Below are 9,134 nucleotides of genomic sequence, written 5' to 3'. Positions count from 1 at the left end.
CAGCTACAGCCAGTGCTCTCATCCTACTGCTGGCAGCTGCCTGGAATGCCACTGGAGAAGTAACATCATCAGCTTGCAACAGGATTCTTGTACCTCTGAGCAGACATAAACAGCCATCTTTATCCAGAGCCAGAGTAGAACTTGGTAAGAAAGAATTATTGATACTATAATATTTTTAAAGCTTCACTTTCATACAGCTTCTATGCAGAGATGCACAAATGCAGAGGGTAAGGAGACATTTAAAATTAAGGAGGATCTCAGAAATGAAGGTTTTTTACATTAATTTTGAATGCTGACAGACTTTCAGTGGACCTGAGAAATGCAATGATGCCCTTGCTGTTGAGAACAGCTACAAGAAAATGAAGCCCTTATTTCCAGAGCACAATTATGATGTAGAGGCCCAGAGATGACAGCTGTGCTAGAAAACCAAAAGACAAAACAGACCAAAGAAAGGCAGAGAGACCCACTTGCCAGATCCTTAGGCATCTCTCTGGGGCATTTTAAGAACTTTTAAAAGGACTTTTAAATAAGGCAACCTGGCAGTGTTAATTTGTCAGAAATTATAGAGGTAGAGAATTATTTGAAACCTTCAAACTAAAGAAATCTACTTAATGACTTTTCTGACAAAGTGCCCCACCACAGTCAGCACTGAGACTGCTTAGTCCATAGAAATGGCCTGGTTTGTAAAAACACAAACAAACACAAAATCTCCTTGCAGTCTGCATGAAGATTGCAGAGATAAGGCTCTCTCAGAGTACAACAGGAAGCTCTGAGCTGGCAGCAGACCTTCTCCTATAAGGAATCTTGGAAGAGCTTTAAAGAGGCAGAGTGTTGGGACACAGGAGGGGAAATGAGTAACAAACAGGAACCCTGCACAAAAACAACTGCCTTCTGTGGGCTGTGATGCTGGTTTTTCTCATGCAGCATGGGGAGGCAAGGACTCTTCATTCTTAAACTTTCACCTTTGAAACAGCAGGCTAAGCATCAGTGTTACGTAGCAAATCATTGCATTTTCAGCAGTTCTCTCCTTACATGTCCTCTTCCTTTCCCATGAACCAATTATTATCTGTGAATTCATCTTCCTGGAAAAGAGATGATGGTTTGCAGATTATGGGACACTCTTTTCTTTGGGGTAAGCACAGACCTTTCCTGGTGACACTGGCAGTGCTTATGTCCCATTAGGGCAGAGATCCCAAGACACATGTATTAAGTGTGCAGTCCAGCATTATGATGTAAGCTGTGATATTGTCTCTATAATTGGAATACAATTAGTTCTGATGAAGAAAATACACCAGCTTATCTGGTGAGGGTGGTAAATTTTATGTGTGGATACAGAGGGGGAGAAAACCTGGGTTACACCTTGTAGACAGTTTTGTATTAGATTACACCATGTAATCACCTCTTGTCAGCCAGAGGTTTCTCATTTAATAATGGAATGCCTTGATTAAAAACGTGAGCTTCTGTTGGAATGAGGTGTAGCAAAGGACCAGGGTTGAACACTCAGAGTATTGGCCTGCACTGCTCTCTGTAGACAGTGTTGTTTCAATTGGAAAGCATGTCCATCCTTGTGGCTGCCCAGCACTGGGTAAGCAGCTGTAGCAGCATCCCACTGCCTTGACTTGGACTTTCAGCTGGAGGACAGAAGCCCATAATGGCCCAAAACATGACTCTGTGTCTTTTGCTAGGAATAAAGGGAAAATATCTTTCAGGCTGTCACCTTGATTACATAGCTAGTTACTTGTGTTCTGAGAAGGGGAGGGAAATATAGCACAGAGTGGGTAAGATACAGATATGGAACAAAGAATGGGCAGCTTCATTTGCCTTGTATTGTCCCATGAAGAAGCTGCTGATTCAAATGTTTGACAATCAGACTTATGACTCCAGCTGCCCACCCTACTCCTGTGCCAGAAGTTACCATCCCCACCATGACATGTACCTGCTTCTGCACTGGGAACATCATGTCTTAGCTCAACCCACCCACCAGCAGCCTCAGGACCTGGAGAGCAGTTGTGGCACCGTGTTAAGCACGGGGCTGCAGCAGAAGAACCGGAGAGTGAGAACAGCTATAGCTTCTCTGGGTTGTAACTCCATGCGATGCACCAGGACTGATCACAAAACCCTTGCTTACTTCTGAAGCTGAAGCTTTAGGAGAGGAAAGCCCAGCTGTAGCTAATCTTTCCTGGCTTTCTAATGACAACAGCAGTGATTAACCTTGAAAGAATGTCTAAAAATACATAGAAGTAATGAGTTTACACGGTGCAGTTTAGCACTGCGCATGTTTCTGGCAGAAAACTGGACAAAACCCACAGGTGTCATTGTCTGTTCCATCCCAGATCAATTTAAGCAGCTTGACATGAAGGCTCTGAAGAATGAAGCCACAGAGTAGAAGCAGCAGCAGCAGACCTTGCATAGGAAAACACAGAGATTCAATCTACAGGAACTCCACAATTTTTCCAAGCTAACACTTTTTAGAAATATTTGCCCAGACTGCCTGCCTCTTACCAATGAAAGAAAACAACAATTTCACCTTACAGTTTTTCTCATGGCCAGTATAAATCATCATCTTTCCCTGACTGCACTAAGGGACAGTATTTTACACCAGTTTGTCACTTAGGTTTCCAGAGTGGCTGGTGTGGGGTTATGAATTGTTATCTTCTTAGCGCTGATTAATATTTTGTAGCCACAGCAGCATTTCCAAGTTAACTAAGTGACTAAAGACTGAATGAATGGAAGCAGTTCGGGTCAAATAGATTGTTCATTGCTATCCCAGGGGAGACCCTGTCCCTCTTGGACCTCAGAGGAGCAGAATCTGGGGCACTTGTACTGCTCTGAAAACTGTCAGCACAGCACACTAACAAATTCATAAGAGCTGCCCTTACGTGAACTATTAGGAGGCCAAGTGATTAATAGGTTGACCTGTTGAAACTGTTAAGTTCCTAAAAGCATGACTGAGTGGACTCATTGCTTACGATACAAGAAGCTGTTATTAACATTCCAATAGCTGGTTTCTGTTAAAGACATCTGTGACCTAGAACTGTGAAAGCCTGTTTGGTTTTGCATTTGTGTCATAAATAAACGAAATGCTGCATTTGTATACTCAGCACATGTTTCCTGTAAGGGGTTTTCTTTCAAAGCAGTCAAAGCAAAGCAAGTCATTGCCTGGTGGCAAAGGCAGCTGATGGGGTACCACTTTGCAGTTCTTGGGCTTTCATCTTTGGTAAGGACAATGTGACCTGGAGAGATTTTGAGTTCCTTCATGCAATGTTCCTTTTCCATGCCAAGATGGTACTCTGTTTTTATGCAACATGTGGACCCCAGGCATTTGGAACTTGCTTTTTGGCAGCCATATTTCTAATCTACAAATACTTTTGTAGAAGAATTTCTCCCACCCCACCCACAATGCCACATATGTGCTTTGTGCTTGTACCTCCTTCTGCAGCTGTTGGGGAAAGCAAACTGAAACTGTAATTACCACAAAAAGAACTGATTTTTTGAAACTGTTAGCTGCCTAGGAAAGATTATGAAATAACAAATGGCACAAAGACCCAGGATGACACAGTGGTTAAAGACCTATTTACCCTAGGCAACCTGATTTTGGCAAACTGATGAGTCACCTAGGCTTAGATCTAGAAAAGGGCTTGGGTCTGGGAAAGGACTTGGGCCTTCAAGGGTGAATCATGTGTTGCAGAAATCCCACTCACCAAATGTTGTAGCTATGCCACTGATGTTCTGAGGGCACTGCACATTCTGATGTATTTGTAAAATATGTAGTTGTCATACAAAGAGCACAAACTGCTCAAATATCACAGTCTGAATCCATCCACTCCTCTTTCTACCCAGGAGCACTAACCATTCAACTGCTGTCCATGTTGCCTGCTCTCTAGTCCTTAGTGGTTCCTTCCACAGGAACAGCTGGAGGAGTTTCTCTCTCTCCTGGTCCTGCATGTCTAAGGCAAATGCTCCACCTCTTGGAGCATTTGGAGACAAAGGGCACTCTTAAAGTGTTAGGCTGAAGCTGTTTTCTCAAGGGACTACCCAGGGACTGTGATGAATAGCACCACCACAAGTAATTTAGGTCCTCCTTCTTAAGAGGAATTTGGCTTGGAAGAGTTTGGCTGCTGAATCCCCCTTCTTCCAGGAATCTTTAATCTTAGCTTGGATTTATATGTGATAAAGCAAGAAACAACCCAGAAAAAGAAATATACAGGGCCTGTTATACCAGGGCCTCTATCTACACACTTCCAGCATATACAAACAGCACAGAAGAACATTGATCCAGCACTTGGGTCAAAATGGGAAGAACAAATTTCTTGCAGCACTGAGCAGGACATGGATGGGAAGCTGTTCTCCTGGTATGGGAAGATGTTTTCACTGAAATAGGCGAGACTGCCTTGAATTTTCAATTACCAGAAAACTGGTACTTGAACTGGTAAATTACCAGGAAACTGGTTTCTTCAGCAGATGGGATGTCTCACTTCATATTCACTTTTGTTACGTCTGTATTCAGATCCCACTTAGTCTTCTTTTTGTGAATCATGTTTGTAAACTGTACGGTTCAGCTGTTCAGACATTGGACAAGGTCCTACCAGTTTCTGTATGCTGGAAGCCTGGAAACTATTAAAACAATCTGAAATGTTTCCGAAAAGAAACTATTTTATAACCTGCAAATCCTACTGATGTCTTCCAGGTTCATCTACCATAATTCCTGCTTCCTTGTGGGCAGTTTTAGATCATGTACTAAAACGTTTCAAATGACCAGCACAGACTGGAGGTACCATGTGTCATAGCTAAAAGGTGCTGCAGCATGTTTTCATTATTGTTTTTCTGAGTTAGGAGATGTCCGTGCAGCTCTCTCCAAACACATGTGGGCTGTCTCCTTCCGTGCTTTCAGTGGACTGAAAACTGTAAATATGATGAACGTGACATCAGGGCTTCCAGGCAGGAGGAGAACCTCAGTTCAGGTTTGTCAATTCTATTCCACAGTCATGAGCCAGATTCCCGCTCTTAACAACCACATCAGGGAGTGAATATAGTCTGTGGCTGCTTACAAAGGATCACCTCATGATGCTCTCATCTGACATCCTCCCCATGGATCAACTCTGGCCCATGGGAAGCAGGGAGATGAAGCATGCACTCCACAAACTAAGCAGCCACCGTTTAAATTGCAAGGACCTGATTCTTTTCTTACTCACAGCAGATGGAGGAGAAAACACAGCAGTCAAGGACTCAGTGTAAATGGAGCTGGCAGTGCTTTCCTGAGACAGCAGACAGCTTGAAACAATGGCTCTGAGAAGTGCGTCCTGCCTTCATTCATCGCACTAGGAGACTTGCCACCGAGTCCCATGGAAACAATGTGAACAGCCATATTCAGGGTTTCACTGCTGATTATTTTAGCAGACAGGATGGGGACAGGGTAGGAATGAAACCCATATGGGAAATGGGAATTGCATGGTAGGAAGTAGGGAGACAACACAGAAAAAAAATCAGGGAAGGGGGAAAGAAACAAAGACAGGAGGGGGTGAAAGAATAAACCCTCAAGGGCAGACATGGTGGTGATAATAAGGTGCTTGCTGTTTATCTCCAAGTGACACTGGACCCAGTTTGGCAGGAACAGAGCTAACAGGATGAAGATAACTGGGTCATTTCTTCCTCAGTGAATGTTTCACTTGTCTGCTGTGTCCATATCCTATGGGGAGAATTGTTCTCTGGCTGGGGGACACAAATCACCCTTTTGGCATATGCCAGCCCAAGAGCTGTGAGAAAACATCTCCTTTCAGCCAGACTCAGATTAGGCACCTAGCATCAGCCAAGGTGGGAGAAACCACCTCCTGGAGGCGTCTGTCCTCCTTCACCCTTGTGCAGGGAGACAGAGCTGTTCTCAGGGGAGGTGAATCCCACCCCAAGAACGGGTAGAAAAGAGTGTGTTTGCTGGATGTGCCTGTGCTGCTCAGTGCTGTGTCTGTCCCTGCTCTGCTAAACTGAATGGTGAGTGAGCTGCCTTCCTCCCAGGAATCAGATGCTTAGGACAGGTAAGAGGTCTGTGTTCCTTTCTTCCAAGAGTCAGCAAATTACAGCTCTGGAGCCATATGGTACATCTGTACTATTAAATTAAATGAACCTGGGACTTTTTTCAGCACTGAGGCCAGGTAGCATTGAACCATTCACATCCATATTGTGCTAATTCCTGTGCCATGCCTGGAGCTGCTTCACAGGACAAAACTGTGCAATAGACACTTCCATTTGACAGAGTAGGCAATATACCAGTGCCTGGCAACATTAGTTTTACTAGGATAGAGGAACCTTGATCCTAGATCCACATCCCTGTTTTACAGATGTCTCATAATATTGCCCTGCCCTACCATTCCCAAAGCACCTCTGGCTGCTGTCCCAGCTACTGACTCTGGAGCAAAGCAAGGAGGGAACTTCTCTGTGTGACCACCCAGGAGCCACACTGGCAGTCACCCTTGCACCACCTGAGCTGGGACCAAGGCCCCTTCATGGTGACACACCACCCCCTCCATCCCAGTCAGACCAGGTTTCCTTACCAGTTCAGTCCTAGATTTCCCCCACAGCAGACTCTCAGACGTCAGAATCCTTAAAATAATTTAATCATAATAACAACTTGAGCTATGTGCCTCTAAGGAGGGACCCTAAAAAAAAGGAAACAAAGGAAACCCTCAGCTTTTATACCCTCACAGTCTAAGCATGCCAAAGCCTGACATCATCAGCTCCTGCTGTCTCTGAGTGTCCTGTCATTCCCCCTTCAGCTGCACACTGAGCTGACAATACCAAATGTATTCCTCAACAAGTGCAAACATCTTGGCACAATCCAAAGGGATTCGGCAGCATTTCTTCACAGTGCCCTCGCTTGTATCTCATGAGCTTTGAAAGCAGAAGAGATTGCTCAGCTCTGCAGGGTGAATGACTCGAGTCGTTCCTGTCAAAAGAAAGAAAGGAGAATGTCAGGTTTATATCAGAAGTGGCTGGGATTGACAGCTGCCTGATACCACACAATGAGGAAGCAACTTTGGCACTGTAAGCAGGATGTTCACTACCAGTGATTCAGAGAAACTATCAGAAAGGGTTGTGATAAGTAGATCTGATACATTTTACAGCCCTTGAGGGCCTTTTCCTAATTTGCCATGTGATTTATCAACCTGTTATTGTCCTCTAGTGCTTTCCACATATTGATGACACTGACCTTGAAAAGCCCATGGCCTAATACATAAATGATATTATTGTGTGTGGGAGAACAACATTCTAGGTTGGAGACTGGAGGTGGACATGTGAATGTGGAGACTGAACAAGCTGGAGACTATTTCCAAGTGCCAGTTTGTGCAGGCCTAGGTCTCAGAAGGATTCACAAAGCAATATCTGCATCCTGGCACTGCTGTCACTGTGAGATAAGAGAAGTGACTGACTTGTCTCCTCTTCTGAGCCATGCACACCTGAGCTGTTGAGGAATCCCACAGCATAAAGCAAGCTCTATCTAGTTAAGTCACACTGGAGTATTGTAAAACATGGTGCTTTTGTCCCTGCTTCACAGAGAGGAATGTGGGAAGTGTAAGACTGTAGAGTATACCAATGGCAGAAGGAAACAGCAATCCCTCGAGCCCTGCTTTTGCCATTTCAGGTGGGGTTCTCCAAACTGGGAGATTTGAGAGAGGTTCTCATCCTACCAGAGGCATTGTCTTGGCATCATGCTCCTCCTTATGGAGTCACTCCTTGGTTTCTTATAACTACTGCAATAAACACTGACCCAAGAGGTGACTTCCCCTCCTGCTCACAGCCAACGCAACTCAGGATATTTCTTTATACAGGAGAATATGACTTGAAAGTGTTTAATGTGCCAATGGGGCTGCAGCTGCTGGGTGAAATGCAAGCACGGGTCAGGTCAACAGGCAGTTTTCCACGCATTTCCAACAGGACATCCAGTCTACACATCCTTCAGATTTAGGCTAAATATAGACTGGGTTCATGAAATTCAAAAGCTGCTAGGTAGAGAAGAATGTACCCGGGACTTCTCTAACTAAAAAAGTCCCCTTCAGATCTGAGGAGCTTATAGATGATTTATGTTGCCTAAGCATAAGGAATGTTGAAGCTGAGATGCCTATCAGGTCAGGAATTAAAATAAGACTCAGCTCTGCTCTTTGCTCTAAACAAGCTGCAAAGTAAACCCTGCCCCACTCCTGATTTCAGACAAGTCCTGTTCCACCATAGCTGCACATATCTACTTTCTCTTTGTCATTCAGAGGGGCTCCCTGACTGCATTTCTGAGCTGTTCTCAACTACAGTAAAAGAAGCAGGGAAGATCATCTGTTTTTCTCACTCATCAGTTGAAGGTTTGCAGAAAGCGCAAACACTAATGAGAGTCAAGGGGTGATAAATGAGTGTTAGAGTGCAGTCTGACCTGGAAACCAGCCTTGCACAGGAAGATGCATTCTCCCTTGCAGAAACCAGAGCAGTAGCTCCAGCAGCATGTTTTTTGCAGCCCACAAAACAACCAATGAGAAGGGGATGGATGAAACTTCCCTGTGTGGCGATGTCAGGGTCTGGCCCGTTTGGGAGAGCATAAACCAGGGACATAAACCAGGTTGTTACAGTCACTGGTCTCCTCTTGACCAGAGACATCCCAGAGATGCAGCTGTTTCTGCGTGGGAAGCAGGTAGGATACTGTAACATCTGAGGAGGTCATTGGGGTGGAGGTGGGAAATGTCTGTGTAGTCTCAGAGTTGTGGTTGGCAGTGGGTATATGGCAGCTGTCACACGCTGCAGGGAAAGCCAGGATCCTGCCATAGTCCTGGTGCAACCTGGGAGGGCCCCTGTGAGCTAAACACGGCTTTTCCCCCAACCTGTGGCTCCTGGGGGAATCTTGGGGGAACACCAAGACAGCAGCTCGGGGCGGGGCAGTGCCGGCAGGGGTTGAGGGACGCTCGGGGTGACAGCCTAGGCAGGGGCACCGTGCCGGCGCTAACGCTCCTCTGTGCAGCCAGGCCGTTGTTGCCCTGGGCTCCTGCGGGCACAGGCGAGGACGCTGCCCGTGCTTCTCCCGGGGGGTTATCGTGTTTCCAGGGGCCGGCACGGGGCAAGGGCCGGCTGGGCCCGGGGGAGCCGCGGCCGCCAGGGGGTACCGA

This window comes from Zonotrichia leucophrys, chromosome 5, assembly GCF_028769735.1.
Source record: "Zonotrichia leucophrys gambelii isolate GWCS_2022_RI chromosome 5, RI_Zleu_2.0, whole genome shotgun sequence".
Taxonomy (NCBI): Eukaryota; Metazoa; Chordata; class Aves; order Passeriformes; family Passerellidae; genus Zonotrichia; species Zonotrichia leucophrys.
This window is presented reverse-complemented; position numbering follows the sequence as displayed.